We start from the raw sequence: 19,305 nt of genomic DNA on the forward strand, positions 1-19,305 counted from the left end.
ATGATCGAGGACAGGCGCCTGTGTTCGAACCCTCTGGAGCTAATGGTGTCCAGTAGCCTAAGAAGCGCAACCTAGCTGTGAACAGGTATGTTTGCTTCTCTCCCCTCAGTCCCTCGTAGCAGTGAGTCTGTTGCCAGCAGAAGCTCACTGAAAATAAAAAACCTAATAAATACTTTCTTTAACTAGTAAGCTCAGGAGAGCCCACTAGGAGCACCCAGCTCTGGCCGGGCACAGATTCTAACTGAGGTCTGGAGGAGGGGCATAGAGGGAGGAGCCAGTGCACACCAGATAGTACCTAATCTTTCTTTTAGAGTGCCCAGTCTCCTGAGGAGCCTGTCTATTCCCCATGGTCCTTACGAAGTCCCCAGCATCCACTACGGACTACGAGGAATAGAATTACCGGTGAGTAAATTCTTATTTAATCTTATACGTAATGCCCCACCCGTAGTAGTAGCATCCTTATACATAATGCCCCCCCAGTAGTAGTAGTGTCCTTAAACATAATGCCCCCCCAGTAGAAGTAGTGTCCTTATACATAATGCCCCCCCAGTAGTAGTAGCATCCTTATACCTAATGCCCCCCACAGTAGTAGTAGTGTCCTTATACGTAAAGCCCCCCGTAGTAGTAGTGTCCTTATACATAATGCCCCCCTGTAGTAGTAGTGTCCTTATACATAATTCCCCCCTGTAGTAGTAGTGTCCTTATACATAATGCCCCCCCGTAGTAGTAGTGTCCTTATACATAATGCCCCCCTGTAGTAGTAGTGTCCTTATACATAATTCCCCCCACAGTAGTAGTAGCATCCTTATACATAATGCCCCCCCAGTAGTAGTAGTGTCCTTATACATAATGCCCCCCCCGTAGTAGTAGTGTCCTTATACATAATGCCCCCCTGTAGTAGTAGTGTCCTTATACATAATTCCCCCCACAGTAGTAGTAGTGTCCTTATACATAATGCCCCCCTGTAGTAGTAGTGTCCTTATACATAATGCCCCCCCAGTAGTAGTAGCATCCTTATACATAATGCACCCACAGTAGTAGTAGCGTCCTTTTAAGTAATAGCCCCCAGAAGTAGTAGTGTATTTATACGTAGTGCACCCCCAGTAGTATTAGCGTCCTTATACGTAGTGTACACCCAGTAGTAGTAGCGTCCTTATACGTAATGCCATCCCAGTAGTAGTATCGTCCTAATACATAGTGCACCCCCAGTAGTAGTATCGTCCTTATACGTAATGCCCCCCCCAGTAGTAGTAGCAGCGTCCTTATACGTAGTGCACACCCAGTAGTAGTATCGTCCTTATACATAGTGCACCCCCAGTAGTATTAGCGTTCTTATACGTAATGCCACCAAGTAGTAGTATCGTCCTTATACGTAATGCCCCCAGCCCCAGTAGTAGTAGCGTCCTTACACGTAATGGCCCCTCTAATAGTAGCGTTGTTACACGTAATGCCCCCCTGTAGTATTAGCGTCCTTATACGTAATGCCCCCCCAATAGTAGCGATGTTACATGTAATGCCCCCCTGTAGTATTAGCATCCTTATACGAAATGCCCCCCCAATAGTAGCGTTGTTACATGTAATGCCCCCCTGTAGTATTAGCGTCCTTATACGTAATGCCCCCCAATAGTAGCGTTTTTACACATAATGCCCCCCTGTAGTAATAGCGTCCTTATACGTAATGCCCCCCCAGTAGTATTAGCGTTCTTATACGTAGTGCACCCCAGTAGTAGTATCGTCCTTATACGTAATGCCCCCAGCCCCAGTAGTAGTAGCGTCCTTACACGTAATGGCCCCCCTAATAGTAGCGTTGTTACACATAATGCCCCCCTGTAGTATTAGTGTCCTTATACGTACTGCCCCCCCAATAGTATCGTTGTTACATGTAATGCCCCCCTGTAGTATTAGCGTCCTTATACGTACTGCCCCCCCAATAGTATCGTTGTTACATGTAATGCCCCCCTGTAGTATTAGCGTCCTTATACGTAATGCCCCCCCAATAGTAGCGTTGTTACATGTAATGCCCCCCTGTAGTATTAGCGTCCTTATACGTAATGCTCCCCCAATAGTAGCGTTTTTACACGTAATGCCCCCCTGTAGTAATAGCGTTCTTATACGTAATGCCCCCCCAGTAGTATTAGCGTTCTTATACGTAGTGCACCCCAGTAGTAGTATCGTCCTTATACGTAATGCCCCCAGCCCCAGTAGTAGTAGCGTCCTTACACGTAATGGCCCCCCTTATAGTAGCGTTGTTACACATAATGCCCCCCTGTAGTATTAGCGTTCTTATACGTACTGCCCCCCCAATAGTATCGTTGTTACATGTAATGCCCCCCTGTAGTATTAGCGTCCTTATACGTAATGCCCCCCCAATAGTAGCGTTGTTACATGTAATGCCCCCCTGTAGTATTAGCGTCCTTATACGTAATGCTCCCCCAATAGTAGCGTTTTTACACGTAATGCCCCCCTGTAGTAATAGCGTTCTTATACGTAATGCCCCCCCAGTAGTATTAGCGTTCTTATACGTAGTGCACCCCAGTAGTAGTATCGTCCTTATACGTAATGCCCCCAGCCCCAGTAGTAGTAGCGTCCTTACACGTAATGGCCCCCCTAATAGTAGCGTTGTTACATGTAATGCCCCCCTGTAGTATTAGCGTCCTTATACGTATTGCCCCCCCAATAGTAGCGTTGTTATATGTAATGCCCCCCTGTAGTATTAGCGTCCTTATACGTAATGCCCCCCCAATAGTAGCGGTTTTACACGTAATGCCCCCCTGTAGTAATAGCATCCTTATACGTAATGCCCCCCCAGTAGTGGCGTCCATAGAGCGTGCGCACAGACATACCTCACACACACAATTCACACATATACACACACATACACACCCACCATACACACACATACACTTACACTGCTTAGGATCAGAGGGGATGAAGAAATATGTAGACAAATCACTGGGACAGTGAAGTAATCTACATAAACATGGTAAAGATGCTTGAAGCTGCTGGGTTCCATCATACGACTTGCCAAATTATTAATAATGAATTAATTAATAATTATTAATAATGTGTGGGCCAGAAAAGTCCATTTAAAATGACAGCCACTGTTTTTTATGGGTGAAACGGGTTCAGTGTGAAAGGTACCAAAACGGTAATGAAATGGTAATATACCGGTTACAACATGCGATGTGAAGGGTGTTTAACTGCTCAGACCCGTTTTAAGAACCGTTTAAAGAACCGTTATAAAAGCAGGGTTTGCAATGTGAAAGCAGCATTAATTTGCAAATTAATTGCTAAATAGGGGCGGGCAGACACACTTGTAGCAGTAGTTCACAAGGGCTGAGTAGCTGCAGACTTACTCCTCGGCTGCGTTCAGCTGGCGAACATTTTTGTGTTACGCATTTTTGCACAAAACACGCCTACTGCCGTTTGCATACTCCCGCACTAGCCACCTACTTTCATGCCCATATCGTTAGATTACGAAGCCAAGCCTCCGCACCACCTCCGTCACACCCTCTTTTCGGTAGAGTAATACATACTGAAAGTCAGTTAGTATTTTTGCACAAATGTCGTTACGCTGCCTTTTGCGCACGCGCAATGCGGAACTCGCGCATGGGCAGTTTGCAAATTTCCGCCGATTGCGATGTGATGCGATGAACTGCTGCAAAGAACTCGGAATGAGGGCCTATATTCCATTGGCTGTCCTTACATACGCATCTAATAGAGAAACGGAAGGACTTGTATATCATTTTATTAGATGGTTTGTCACAGAAATGGAGATTATAATTGTATACGTATATATACACAAGGGAGATGAAATTGTCTATGCAGTCGAATAAGACTAAGAATGTTAGAGTATAAATTACTAGCTACACAAGCTATTCAGAGACTGCAAGTAGATCTGTTCAGAGAGAAAGAGACACTGATGCTATCATTTAATGTAGAAAATAATCAAGACAGAAATGAGTCTGTATGAAGAAAAACTGTCACGTTACCCATCTGGATGTTATGAGATCTAGAGTTCTTTGTACTAAGCCAGCGGAGGAGATATACTGTGTCTTTATACTTCATGACATAGGGGGTAATTCCAAGTTGATCGCAGCAGGACATTTTTTAGCAGTTGGGCAAAACCATGTGCACTGCAGGGGAGGCAGATATATAACATGTGCAGAGAGAGTTAAATTTGGGTGCGGTGAGTTCAATCTGCATTCTAAATTGCAGTGTAAAAATAAAGCAGCCAGTATTTACCCTGCACAGAAACAAAATAACCCACCCAAATCTAACTCTCTCTGCAAATGTTATATCTGCCCCCCCCCCCCCCCCCCCCCTCTTCCCCCCTGCAGTGCACATGGTTTTGCCCAAATGCTAAAAAATGTCCTGCTGGGATCAACTTGGAATTACCCCCATAGATCAGTTCTCTACATTCAGCTTACTGGATACAGAGTAATGTAACTTTACATTCAGAACAGAGAAATGTCATTTATTTTGGGCTACACTGGTAACCAGGATAAAGAATGACATAGTTACACATCTAAGCAGGAATTTCTAAAGTGTCCTCAGACTCAGTAAAGGAACTTTCACACTCTCATATATTTGGAATATAACAGAACATTGTTGTTTATCATCTTTATGGGCCACAACTTGCGCAACTCAGGTTTTTTCAGAGTCCCCGGATCACTTATTCAGCGAGGTTATCACCAAATATTGTATTGTGTATTGCATGCAATTGTTTTGTATAGGAGAGTGGGGTAGCTAGGACATGGGTGTATGCATAAACCTAGTTATTACTTATTAGTGTATGAATAAGGTGTGTAATATAATATTACAAATATAATACTTTCTGACTGTTGTTGCTGGAGGTTGATTGGAAGAGCTGGAAAGAAGAACGGGTATATGGGTTATATATATATATACATATATATATATATATATATAAAACAAAACCCACATACAAAGTACAGATAGAAGTCAGGCATCCCAGGCAGCCTGTTATTAGAGCAATAGCTTGGGTGGAGGCACATTATTAGAATTAGTAACATTGTCAGACATGTGGGAGGGTTACACTGTCGACCTAGTGACTGCCGACATATAGTGGTCGACCAAACATTGTCAACCTAGACACTGTCGATCCTATGATCCACACCCTTGCATTGTCCTGCTTTACTATGGGGCTGTCACCACTTCAGGAGCTGAAGGAGTTAATACAATCAGGGAGTGAGAGAGAGGCTCTGTGTGAGCTCAGAGTGGAGAACATGGATTAGGGGAAGGAGGGGGGAGGAGAAGTTTCCTGTGTGTGTGGAGAGAGGAGCAGGGGTGAGGACGCTGGTGCTGGGCTTGTTTTTCACTCATCAGCTGCTTGTTTTTATTTTAGAGTTAGCAACATTGGACACAACACATTTCAGTGGAGGCGGCGGGAGAGGAGGTGACGGTGACCGGCAGTGAGGTGAGCGATGTGCCTGGTGTATGAGAGACATCAGTGGGTACCATATATGGTATGTGTGACCAGCTCCCCACACTTGGGACCTAGGCCCTAATTCAGACCTGATCGCAAAAACAAAATCTATCTCTAACGGGCAAAACCATGTGCACTGTAGGTGGGGCAGATGTAACATGTGCAGAGAGAGTTAGATTTGGATGGGTTATACTGTTTCTGTGCAGGGTAAATACTGGCTACTTTATTTTTACACTGCAATTTAGATTTCAGTTTGAACACACCCCACCCAAATCTAACTCTCTCTGCACATGTTACATCTGCCCCACCTGCACTGCAGATGATTTTGCCCATTACATAAATATTGTGCTGTTGCAATCAGGTCTGAATTAGGCCCCTTATGCAGTAAGGATTGCTATTTCTGATAAAAAGCAGTTTCTGCGATCAAATAGTTGCCGCCCAGCAATTGAGAAATAACGCCCATTGCAGAAACTGTGAATGCATCGCAATATGCAGCTGATCGCAGAACCATGCGCAATTACCGGAACATGGAATATTTTTCCTATCTGCGCCAGGTAAGGTCTGCTACAATTCTTGTGACACAAGAGGCTGGAAGTGGTCATCGCTGAATTCAGGTGCCCTCCTTAAAAACACCTGGGCATGCCACGAGGCTGAAGTTAGCTTCTTATTCGGGCAGCTTCTTATTCACTTCTTATTCAAGCTCAAGCTTCTTATTCACTTCTTATTCGAACTCCAGCTTCTTATTCAGATCATTCAGTTTTGCAAGGGTTAATGAGTCTTCTGTCACAAATTTGACACCTGAACTCCACAGAGGGTGGTCACTTACATATGACCCACTTGTATTTTGCTTGGCCCAACACTGTTTTGGGCATGAAATACACTGGCAAAGTGGGCACAAACACCATATTTTGCCATTTTGAATAAGTAGCTGTAGTTTTGCAAGGGTTCTTGGGACACAAATTTGACCCCGGAAATCAACAGAGTGTGGTCACTTGCATGTGACCCACTTGTATTTTGCTTGGCCAAACGCTGTTTTGGGCATGAAATACACTGCAAAAGTGGGCACACACACACCATATTTTGTTATTTTGAATAAGTAGCTGTAGTTTTGCAAGGGTTAACTAGTCTTGGTCCACAAATTTGACCCCTGAAATCAAGAGGATGGTCACTTACATATGACCCACTTGTATTTTGCTTGGCCCAACCACCATATTATAATTTACTATTTTGAATATGTAGCTGTAGTTTTGCAAGGGTTAACTAGTCTTGGGCTACCTATTTGATACCAGAAATCAAGGGTTATATTAGCTCCTTATCGCACAGGGGAGTCATAGAGAGCCTATGTTGAGTTAAAGTTGTCTGAAGTCCGCTCTTATCTTTGCTTGAAGGAAGCTATACTCAGCAGGATTGGGGTGACTGGTCCCAGCAAAGCCCAAGAATATTATGAGTTGAAGCTGAACCCATCTGAGCCTCCAGTTGTCAAACTGGCATGATTGGCCAAACTGAGTAAAACCTGGTTACAGATAAAAAAAAATCTTCGTAGTGGAAGTGATGGCTCTAGACCAGGCTATACGGGTATTAGACCGTGGTGTAAAACACTGGACCTTTGCAGGCTGACCCCAGACAATTGAGGAGCTAGCAGTGGTGATTGAGAGGTACCTGACCCTGGGAAATTTTAATAAAGCCAAGCAAGGGTTACAGCCAGTACCTAAGCCCAATACCCAGATCCCCCATTGTTAAACCAAACAGCCCGTCTCCAGTCATATGTTTTGAGTGCAGAGAGCCCAGTCATGCACAACGGTACTTCCTAAAGCAGGGTGAGCTAGTGGATTGCAGCTCAGGGAAAACAGCACAACCTGTATTCAGTATGGTGCCTGGAATTATTTCCCCAGCTGAAACTACCATTTCATCTGATGGTACAGATTGAAGGCTGGGATATCTGGGCTTTGGTTGATACTGGTAGTGAATTGTCTTTCATCTCTGCTAACCTGGTTCTTCCCGGGTCTGGCCAGGTTGTGCTTCTGGTAAAAATGCTATGTATACTTGGTGACATAGAAGAATGCCCATGAGTGCACCTGCCGGTGGTGATTAAAGTAAGACCAGTAAAAATGGTAGTCACAGTAGCTTCCAAACCTCCTTATCCACTAATCCTGGGCCAGGACTTCCCACTGTTGCAGGAGTTTGTTACCTGGCATGACATTGGCAGACAGACAAAGGTTAAGCTGTCGCAGGGGCCAAGATCTACTGGAAGCCAAGGTTGTATGACTGTAAAGCCCTCTCTTGCCAGTGAGATTGAGACACATTAGTCCCCCCATTTGCGAAAGAGTGTCTTTGCAGGACTTTAGGCGAGATCAACATAACGATGGCAACTTGTCTAATACTTTTTAAAATTTGGTAGTGGTAAATGGTAAGGTAAACTCTGCTTTACCACCTGAAGGTGTACCTTACTTTATGTGAAAAACAATTTGTTTTACCTTGTAACTTATTTGCAAGGTAAAAGGTAGACCAGTTGCTGATTCCCCGAAAACACGAGCAGCTGGTATTGAGTGCAGCTCACATGCATTTATGGGGGTGGCCATTTAGGGGAGAGGAAAACTCTCAAGCGTATCCAGCTATGGTTCTCCTGGCCAGGCATTCATGCTGCAGTAAAAGAATATTGTCAGGAATGCTCAGTGTACCAAAAGAATGCACCCCAGACAGAATTTAGGGCGACCTTGGTTTTCCTGACTATAATTTCCATGCCTATTGAGCCAATTTTTATAGATCTGATGGGGCCAGTAGAAAAATCGGATCATGGGCATCAGTATATATTGGTGACGGTGGACTACTCCACCGGGTACCCGGAGGTCATACCACTATGTAACATGAAATCTAGCACTATTGTCCAGGAGTTCTTGATGCTGTATACCCGTCTAGGAATACCAATAGAGGTCCTGACCGACTAAGGTACCCCTTTTGTGTCTAAATTAATGAAATACCTGTGTCGCCTGTTAAAGGTGGATAGAATTACCATTTTGGTATACCACCCGCAGACATACGGCTTGGTTGATGCTTTAACAGAACCCTTATGCAGATGATGAAAAGGGCAGTGTCACAGGAGAAGCGAGATTAGGACCTATTCTTACCTTAGCTAATGTTGGTAGTTTGAGAGGTACCCCAAGCCTCTTTTATTATTATTATTATTATTATTATTATTATCCTTTATTTATATAGAGACTTTAGATAGAGACTGTATGGGGTTTAGACCCTTCAAACTCCTCTATGGTAGACAACGCAGAGGGATACTAGATCTATTAAAAGATGGGTGGGAGCAGCAATTGTCCCAAGGGGATGCGGTCAAGATCCCGCCGGACGGAATCCCGGCAGTCGAAATACCGACGCCAGAACCCCGACCGGCACAATCCCGACATATTCTGCCTCCGTGGGTGTCCACGCCACCCATAGAGGGAGAATATAAAAGTGTGCTGAGCATAGCAAAGCACCGTGCCTGCAGCGTGGCGAGCAAAGCGAGCCCGCAAGGGGCTGCGTTCTGCTCGCCACCCCTGTCGGGATTGTGGGGTCGAAATTCCGGTGTCTGTATTTCGACCACCGGGATCCCATCCTGCGGGATTTAGTACTGATCCCGTCCCAAGAGCCTAACATCGTTCAGTTTGTGTCCCAATTGTATGGCTGTTTAAGGCAAATTGCGCCACTTCTGACCAAGCATATGGTAAGAGCTCAACAGGATCAAAAACGCAGTCATGGCATTACTGCTGTCAACCGGACTCTCAATAGGGGCAACAAGGTACTGATACTTGTGTCTAGGTACGGCAGGAAGGTAGAAGGAAAGAGGTAAAAGTCTACCATGTGAATTTGTTGAAGCCTTGGAAAGTGCCAGTCATCCCTCTTTAGGGGCCATGAAAACCCCAGAATGTCAGGTGCCTACTGAAGTAACTTTGAGTCCAAGCCAGAAACAAGAAGTGGTAAACTTAGCAGCACAGTACCAGGTTGTGTTCTCTGCCCTCCTGGAGAAAAATCAAATCATACAGCATGACTATGTTACTCCACTCAGGGGGGTGATAAAACAAAGGCAATATTGTATATCTGAGGCCCAACAGGCAGCAGTAAAATGGGAACTGGAAGTGATGCAGCGCTTGGGGGTCATAGAGTAGTCAAACAGTGAATGGAATAATCCCATTTTTTTTAGAGTCCAAGCCTTTTGGATCTGTGGGATTCTGTAATGACTTCAGAAAGTTAAATAAAGTTCCTCGGTTTGATTCCTATCCTATGCCCCGGGTTGATGAACTAGTACAAAACTTAGCAATAAGCCAGTATCTAACTACGCTAGATTTACTGAAGGGGTACTGACAAATTCCTCTGATGGAAGCTGCCAAAGCAACAACAGCCTTCTCTACCACAGTGGGTTTGTTCCAGTCGAACCTTCCAAAGGTGGATGCAGTGTTACAGTCTCTACAGGCACAAGGGTTCACCGCTAACCTGGAGAAGTGTGCCATCATAACTGTGGAGGCAAAGTATCTGGGGTATATTGTATGCCAAGGGTAAGTTAAACCTCAACCCAGCAAGGTGGAAGCAGTCTTCACATGGCCTAAGCTAAAATGTATGTCGCAACTCAGGATATTCTTTGGTCTGGTGGGCTATTATCGTAGGTTCAGGGGTGGAACTTGCAGCGGTGCAACCAGTGCACTGCACCAAGGCCCCTCCACGATGAAGGAGCCCACTGTTGGAGGCACTACAATGAGTCAGACTGACTCATTACATGCCATCTGCCAGCGCGCTGCAAGCCGCCGGTTCCCCTAAACAGAATGAGGCTGAGCTGGTGTGCAGAGCTGCAGTCTGGCCAGAGGGGGAGGAGGATGCAGTGGAGGAGTCTGGAGAAGGAGAAGGGGCCATCTTCCCCTCTCATTCACGGGCAGCCCAGCTATTTCTTTTTGCTGCCGGAGCATCACGTGACCATGCGGCTAAACTCTAGAATATCTGAGGTAGTGCAGCAGCATTCCTTGTAAGGCAGTCAGGCAGCTGTGTGTTTATTTATTTTATTATACATTTTTCTAATTGTACATTTCATCCTGCAAACTCAGAATCGCGGACCTCGAAGAGGCGGAGCCTACATTGATGGGGCGGAGATTGGGAGGTGGTGGGCGGGGTTGTTACAGTAATCTGGGCTCTCTGCAAACAGTAATGGTGACTGTGCAGTGACATATATCATACAGCACAGCATAGAGTGACCCCGCTAAGGCAGCCAGGCACAGGGTCATGTGTTGTCACCCAGGGTGCATGTGCTGCTGCTGGCTGCATGATGCATAGTGTGGGCATCTGTCTCCATGGGCCTTGTGTATCCTTGTACAAAGGAATTGTCCTGAGTTTTTGTGGGAGTTGGATACAATTGGCCGACAGTTATCATATTGACATTCATTATGTCGACATGAAGAACTGTCAACAAACAGTCCCTTGTAATCTAGCAGTTTCGTACTTTATACCGGTGACAGCAGTGCCTTTTTCTGGATCACATTGCATTGGCGATGTCTCAGCAGTGTTCTGGTGAGTATTTTCCCCATTATCCCTAATCCCTAAACCTTTCCCTAGTAGCTAACCTTAACCTTTTCCCCTCCCCACAGCCTAATCCTAGCCACCACCCCAGTGCCTCCCCCCCCCCCCGCCCCCCCCAGCAGCCTAACCCTAAAACTTTACCGTAGTGCCTACTATATTGGCGTTACATGTAAAAGGAGCTTTACTGTGTGGCGTAATGTGTATAAGGACCATTGCTGTGTGTTGTAATGTGTATAAGGAGCTCTACTGTGTTGCGTAACATGTATAAGGAGCAGTACTGGGTGGAGTAACGTGTATCAGGAGCACTACTGTGTGGTATAACGTATATTAAGAATACTACTGTGTGGCGTAACATGTATAAGAGGCACTACTGTGTGTTGTAATGTGTATAAGGAGAACTACTGTGTGGCGTAACGTGTGGAAGGAGCTCTACTATGTGGCGTAATGCGTATAAGAAGCACTACTGTGTGGCATAACGTGTTTCAGGAGCACTACTGTTCAGTGTAATGTAATGTAAATCAGTGTAATGTAATAAGGTTGCACTACTGTGTGGCATCATTTGAATTGCTGGTACTATTGTGTGCCCACACCCCTTTTCAATGAGACCATGCCCTATTTTTTGACACGCATGTTTTGGATCTTGGGGGAGCTGGGGCAACGCATTTTGTTGCACCTGGGCCCGCCATGGTCTTGTTCTGCCACTGCGTAGGTTCAAACGCGAATTTGCCACAGGGCAGCATCATTCACTGAATGTCTGAGGAAACAGTCCCCAGACAAGATCTAATCACAGATGTGCTAAATGTAGCACATCTCCAATCATGTACTGATATGCGGGTGGTCGCCCAGCACAGGGCTAGTCCGCCCCGCATGACTGGCCCTAGCCCCCCCCCCCCCCCTCGCACAGGTACAAAACCATTGCACGGTGTCGATGATTTTGTAATCCCCGCCAGCAAAGCTCCTGCACGCTGGCAGTCCGCTACTCGCCACATCCCGGGTCGCAGAGGATGTGTGTAACACCACGCAGCTGCCTCGGGCCACCCCCCAACGGTCCACACAGGCCTCTGTTGTCTGGACCGTGGTTCTAAAGCCGGTGGCATGCCCCTTCCCACCACGTGACCGCCTCTGCCTGTCAATCAGGCAGATGCGATGGAAGCCCTGCCGCTGCAGTGACGCAGTCTGAATTTCCCCCTAGGCCCGCAGAGACTACATTGCAGAATTTAAGAAAAGCTTTATGCGCAGAGCCTGTATTGCAGGCTCCTGATTTCAGGGGTCAAATTTGTGGCCCAAGACTGGTTAACCCTTGCAAAACTACAGCTACTTATTCAAAATGGCAAAATATACTGTGTGTGCCCACTTTGCCAGTGTATTTCATGCCCAAAACAGCGTTGGGCCCAAACAAAATACAAGTGGGTGATATGTAAGTGACCACCCTCTGTTGATTTCAGGTGTCAAATTTGTGGCCCAAGACTAGTTAACCCTTGCAAAACGAATTTTTTTGAATAAGAAGCTGGAGCTCGAATAAGAAGCTAACTTCAGCATCGTGGGCACGCCTGCGTTTTCTCACACACACCCAGAAAATGGCAGGTTTCCACCCAGAAATGCCGGCTTCCTGTCAGTCAAACAGCGTCTGCATGTGATCATGATATGTACGCATTTACTGTCACTATTATTACTCGCACGTGCGCAATGCAAACACTGCTCATCCGCAGCCGTTCCATAATAAGCCGGATTGTGATTTGATAATTTTGCAATCCTTACTGAATAAGGTCCTTGGATGGAAGGTGGGCGAGCGGGGGATGGGGGATGGGGATGACCCTGCTGTGTAATACACAGCGCTCATTATATTTATACAGGTAGCATCATATACCGGCATATATATTGTGTATATTATATATACAGATGTAGCCATGATCATCATTGTGTATCGCGGCAGTAATGTTGTGACAAGTGTGCCCACTGCGTACGCATGCACACACCATGTTACCCTATGGAGCTAACACCCGCTGCAATCAGTATCACAGCGACGCGGTCACACTATGCAGCAATGCGTGCGCATGTGTGAATGCATCACGGTATAGATGAGCGTGGCTACAGCTGTAGTATAGGTGTATATAGGGAGAGAAAGCTATATCTATATCCTATCCTGTGTATAACCTAGGACAGTATCCCTGCTGTATAATAACACTGCACATTATACATATACAGTATATATAGAGATAGATGTTATTGGTATACAGTCCCCAGCGTATCATGTATATAACCTAGGGCAGAGTTACTGCTGTATAATAACACTGCACATTATACATATACAGTATATATAGAGATAGATGTTATTGGTATATAGTCCCTAGCATATCATGTGTATAACCTAGTACAGTATCCCTGCTGTATAATAACACTGCACATTATACATATACAGTATATATAGAGAGTGATGTTATTGGTATATAGTCCCTAGCGTATCATGTGTATAACCTAGGACAGAGTCCCTGCTGTATAATAACACTGCACATTATACATATACAGTATATATAGAGATAGATGTTATTGGTATATAGTCCCTAGCATATGATGTGTATAACCTAGGACAGAGTCCCTGCTGTATAATAACACTGCACATTATACATATACAGTATATATAGAGAGTGATGTTATTGGTATATAGTCCCTAGCGTATCATGTGTATAACCTAGGACAGTATCCCTGCTGTATAATAACACTGCACATTATACATATACAGTATATATAGAGATAGATGTTATTGGTATATAGTCCCCAGCGTATCATGTGTATAACCTAGGACAGAGTCCCTGCTGTATAATAACACTGCACAGTATACATATACAGTATATATAGAGATAGATGTTATTGGTATATAGCCCCCAGTGTATCGTGTATAACCTAGGACAGTAACCCTGCTGTATAATAACACTGCACATTATACATATACAGTATATATAGAGATAGATGTTATTGGTATATAGTCCCTAGCGTATCATGTATATAACCTAGGACAGAGTCCCTGCTGTATAATAACACTGCACATTATACATATACAGTCAGAGCCGGCCCTAACCAATATGATGCCCTAGGCAAGATTTTGGCTGGTGCCCCCTAGCACCACCGCTGGTTCTGCCTATGACCTTACACCTCTTTCCCAGTACCATCACCCCTCACCAAGAGCAGTCCTTGTACCCCCTATATTTTAAATAGGAACAGCTCGCACATTTGACGCACAGCCCAAAAAGGGGCATCTTCTTGCTGGGAAGGGGCATGGCCACACAATAGTAACCCCAATTCCAATTACGCCACACAGTGCTGCAACTTTATTCACATTTTATCTTGCGATAGTGTCCATAATTGATATTACATCCCACAGTAGTATCACTTTACCTTATAAACGTTACTCCTCATAGTAGAGCCCCTTATTCACATTACATCACACTGAATTGCTCCTTATTCACATTACACCACACCTTATTGCTCTTTATTCACATTAGATGACACAGTAGTGCCCTTTCTATATGCAACGCCACATAGTAGAGCACCTTATACACATAATGCCACACATTAGTAATACATTTATATACAATACCACACAGTAATGCCCCTTACACATATGAGACACATTAATGTCCTTATAAACATAATGCACCTTACACATTATGACAACCTTTATTAATGCCCTTTTACACATAATGTCCCTTACACATATGCCACACATTATTAATGCCCTTATACACATAATGACACACACAGTGCCCCCTACACATTTGCTGCACATTATTAGTGCCCCTATACACATAATGACACACATACAGTAGTACCCTGTTACACATATGCTGCACATTATTAATGCCTTTATACACTTAATGACACACATAGTGCCCCCTACACATTTGCTGCACATTATTAGTGCCCCAATACACATAATGATACACATACAGTAGTACCCTGTTACACATATGCCGCACATTATTAATGCCCTTATACACATAATGACACACATAGTGGCCATTTACACATATGTTGAACATTATTAAAGCATTATAACATGACACACATAATGCTCCTTACACATATTCTGAACACTACTGCTCAACCAACCCACTCACATGCACACAACACTCACACTTCCACTAACACTGTGACCTCTGCCTCTGCTTGGATACAGATGTGTCCTCACAAATCTTTCATCAATGCTAACGTCAGACACCTTTTTTTATGAAAATGCATCTTATTTGCATTGCTATGTGGCTAGGATGCACAAGCAGCTTCTGCTGATTAAACTGATATGCAGCATGCCTATATACTGTGTGAGACTATGGCTGTATCTGCATACGAAATGCTAGATACAGAATATAGGCATGCCGCGTATCATTTTAATCGGCAGAAGCTGATGATGCCCCTAGGCATATCAAATGCCCTAGGCAATTGCTTAATTTGCCTATGCCTGGCACTGTATACAGTAGATATAGATATAGATATATATATATATATATATATATATATATATATATATATATATATATAGATATATATATATAGATAGATAGATAGATGTTATTGGTATATAGTCCATAGCATATCATGTGTATAACCTAGGACAGCGTCCCTGCTGTATAATAACACTGCACAGAATACATATACAGTATATATAGAGATAGATGTTATTGGTATATAGTCCCCAGCGTATCATGTATATAACCTAGGACAGTATCCCTGCTGTATGATAACACTGCACATTATACATATACAGTATATATAGAGATAGATGTTATTGGTATACAGTCCCCAGCATATCATGTGTATAACCTAGGACAGAGTCCCTGCTGTATAATAACACTGTGCACATTATACATATACAGTATATATAGAGATAGAGGTTATTGGTATATAGTCCCTAGTGTATCATGTGTATAACCTAGGACAGCGTCCCTGCTGTATAATAACACTGCACATTATACATATACAGTATATATAGAGATAGATGTTATTGGTATATAGTCCCTAGCGTATCGTGTGTATAACCTAGGACAGTATCCCTGCTGTATAATATCACTGCACATTATACATATACAGTATATATATAGAGATAGATGTTATTGGTATATAGTCCCCAGCATATCATGTGTATAACCTAGGACAGAGTCCCTGCTGTATAATAACACTGCACATTATACATATACAGTATATATAGAGATAGATGTTATTGGTATATAGTCCCCAGCGTATCATGTATATAACCTAGGACAGTATCCCTGCTGTATAATAACACTGCACATTATACATATACAGTATATATAGAGATAGAGGTTATTGGTATATAGTCCCTAGTGTATCATGTGTATAACCTAGGACAGCGTCCCTGCTGTATAATAACACTGCACATTATACATATACAGTATATATAGAGATAGAGGTTATTGGTATATAGTCCCTAGTGTATCATGTGTATAACCTAGGACAGAGTCCCTGCTGTATAATAACACTGCACATTATACATATACAGTATGTATATGAGATTAGAGATGTGCACCCGAAATTTTTAGGGATTTGTGGTTTGGTTTTGGATTCGGTTCCGCGTCCGTGTTTTGGATTCGGACGCGTTTTCGCAAAACCTCCCTGAAAAGTTATTGTCTGATTCGGGTGTGTTTTGGATTCGGGTATTTTTAAAAAAAACCCAGCTTAAATCATTGAATTTGGGGGTCAATTTGATCTTATAGTATTATTAACCTCAATAACCATAATTTCCACTCATTTCCAGTCTATTCTGAACACCTCACAATATTATTTTTAGTCCTTAAATTTGCACCGAGGTCGCTGGATGACTAAGCTAAGCGACCCAAGTGGCCAGCACAAACACCTGGCCCATCTAGGAGTGGCACTGCAGTGTCACACAGGATGGCACTTAAACAAATAGTCCTCAAACAGCACATGATGCAAAGAAAAGAGAGAAAGAGGTGCACTGGATGGCTAAGCAACACAAACACCTCAATATCACAGGAATTATTCGTTCTAATCAATTCGTTCTAATCAATGGTATTATTGGTCTAAATCACTGGAAGAAAATTACAAAATCACTGGAATTATTTGGCAAGATCACTGTGTAATTAATAATTATAAATCACTGATATTAATTGGTAAAATCTCGCTATCGCCTGCCTAGTGAAGTGGAATCTAGATGGTATTTTGTACTGGGGACACAATAACTTCATCAATTGTCTAAATCCCACTGCACTAATGGCAGAAAACGGGCGCACGTCTAACAGCACACTGATTATACTGAGAACTGATTATACTGATCACTTATGATACTACGGAGAACTGACACTGAGCAGCGAGAACAGCACTGGACTATTGTACTGTAGTATACTGGTCACTACAATGCAGCACTGACTCTGAGCACAGATATTAAGCACTAGAAGTGACACAGAGCTGCAAGATACAGCAATGTCCTACTGTACTGTACTACTATATACTGGTGGTCACCACAATGCTGCACTGTACTACTATATACTGGTCACAACAATGCAGCAGATATTGAGCACTGATGTGAGTCTGACACGGAACTGCAAGATACAGCAATGGCCTACTGTACTGTACTACTATAATATACTGGTGGTCACCACAATGCAGCACACTGAGCACAGATATTACCAGGTGTATCTCACACATCGCTCAGTACAGATTACAGGATGTATAATCACCAGGTGTATAAGACATGTCGCACAGTACAGTATACAGGGTGTATAATTAATTACCAGGTGCATCACACACATCGCACAGTACAGTATATAGGGTGTATAATCCCCAGGTGTGTATCGCACATCGCCCAGTACAGTATATAGGGTGTATAATCTCCAGGTGCATCTCACACATCGCTCAGTACAGATTATAGGATGTATAAAATCACCAGGTGTATAACACATGTCGCACAGTACAGTATACATACTGGTCACAACAATACAGCAGATATTGAGCACTGATCAGGATACTATAAGTGACACAGAGCTTCAAGATACAGCAATGGCCTACTGTACTGTACTGTACTATATGTATACTGCTGGTCACCAAAATGCTGCATTATGCTGCTATATACTGCTCACAACAATGCAGCACAGATATGGATAGTATACTTGACACAGCTGCAAGATACAGCAATGGCCTACTGTACTGTACTAATGTATATGTATACTGTTGGTCACCAAAATGCTGCACTGTCCTACTATATACTGCTCACAGTAATGCAGCACAGATATGGATAGTATACTTGACAAAGAGCTGCAAGATACAGCAATGGCTTACTGTACTGTACAACTATAATTATGTACTATTTGCAGCACACTGAGCACAGATATGGAGCTTTTTCAGGCAGAGAACATAGATATTTGCAGCACACTGAGCACAGATATTTGCAGCACACTGAGCACAGATATTTGCAGAACACAGAGCAGATACGGAGCTTTTCAGGGAGAGAACGCAGCCACGTCCTCTCCGTTCAATCTCCAATGCACGAGTGAAAATGGCGACGCGTGGCTCTTTACATAGAATAAGAATCTCGCGAGAATCCGACAGCGGGATGATGACGTTCTGGTTAACCGAGCAAGGCGGGAAGATCCGAGGCTGCCTCGGACCCGTGTAAAATAGGTGAAGTTTGGGGGGGTTCGGATCTCAACGAATCGAACCCGCTCATCTCTAATAGGGATAGATGTTATTGGTATATAGCCCCCAGTGTATCATGTGTATAACCTAGGACATAGTCCCTGCTGTATAATAACACTGCAATTATACATATACAGTATATATAGAGATAGATGTTATTGGTATATAGCCCCCAGTGTATCATGTGTATAACCTAGGACAGTATCCCTGCTGTATAATAACACTGCACATTATACATATACAGTATATATAGAGAGAGATGTTATTGGTATATAGCCCCCAGTGTATCATGTGTATAACCTAGGACAGTATCCCTGCTGTATAATAACACTGCACATTATACATATACAGTATATATAGAGAGATGTTATTGGTATATAGCCCCCAGTGTATCATGTGTATAACCTAGGACAGTGTCCCTGCTGTATAATAACACTGCACATTATACATATACAGTATATATAGAGAGAGATGTTATTGGTATATAGTCCCTTGTGTATCATGTGTATAACCTAGGACATAGTCCCTGCTGTATAATAACACTGCACATTATACATATACAGTATATATATATAGAGATAGATGTTATTGGTATATAGTCCCTAGTGTATCATGTGTATAACCTAGGACAGCGTCCCTGCTAT

At 43.4% G+C, this 19,305-nt stretch overlaps 1 protein-coding gene across 1 annotated transcript in view; it reads left to right on the top strand.

The window, feature by feature from the left end:
- Positions 1 to 5,254: 5,254 nt before the first annotated feature.
- The window catches only part of LOC134936068 (zinc finger protein 84-like), a 40,845-nt gene continuing 26,794 nt past the window's right edge, over positions 5,255 to 19,305 (top strand). The window contains exon 1 of the mRNA XM_063930977.1: positions 5,255 to 5,440. The gene's annotated coding sequence lies outside the window, so the exon portion shown is untranslated. The remainder of the gene's footprint in view (positions 5,441 to 19,305) is intronic.

This window comes from Pseudophryne corroboree, chromosome 6 (assembly GCF_028390025.1).
Source record: "Pseudophryne corroboree isolate aPseCor3 chromosome 6, aPseCor3.hap2, whole genome shotgun sequence".
Taxonomy (NCBI): Eukaryota; Metazoa; Chordata; class Amphibia; order Anura; family Myobatrachidae; genus Pseudophryne; species Pseudophryne corroboree.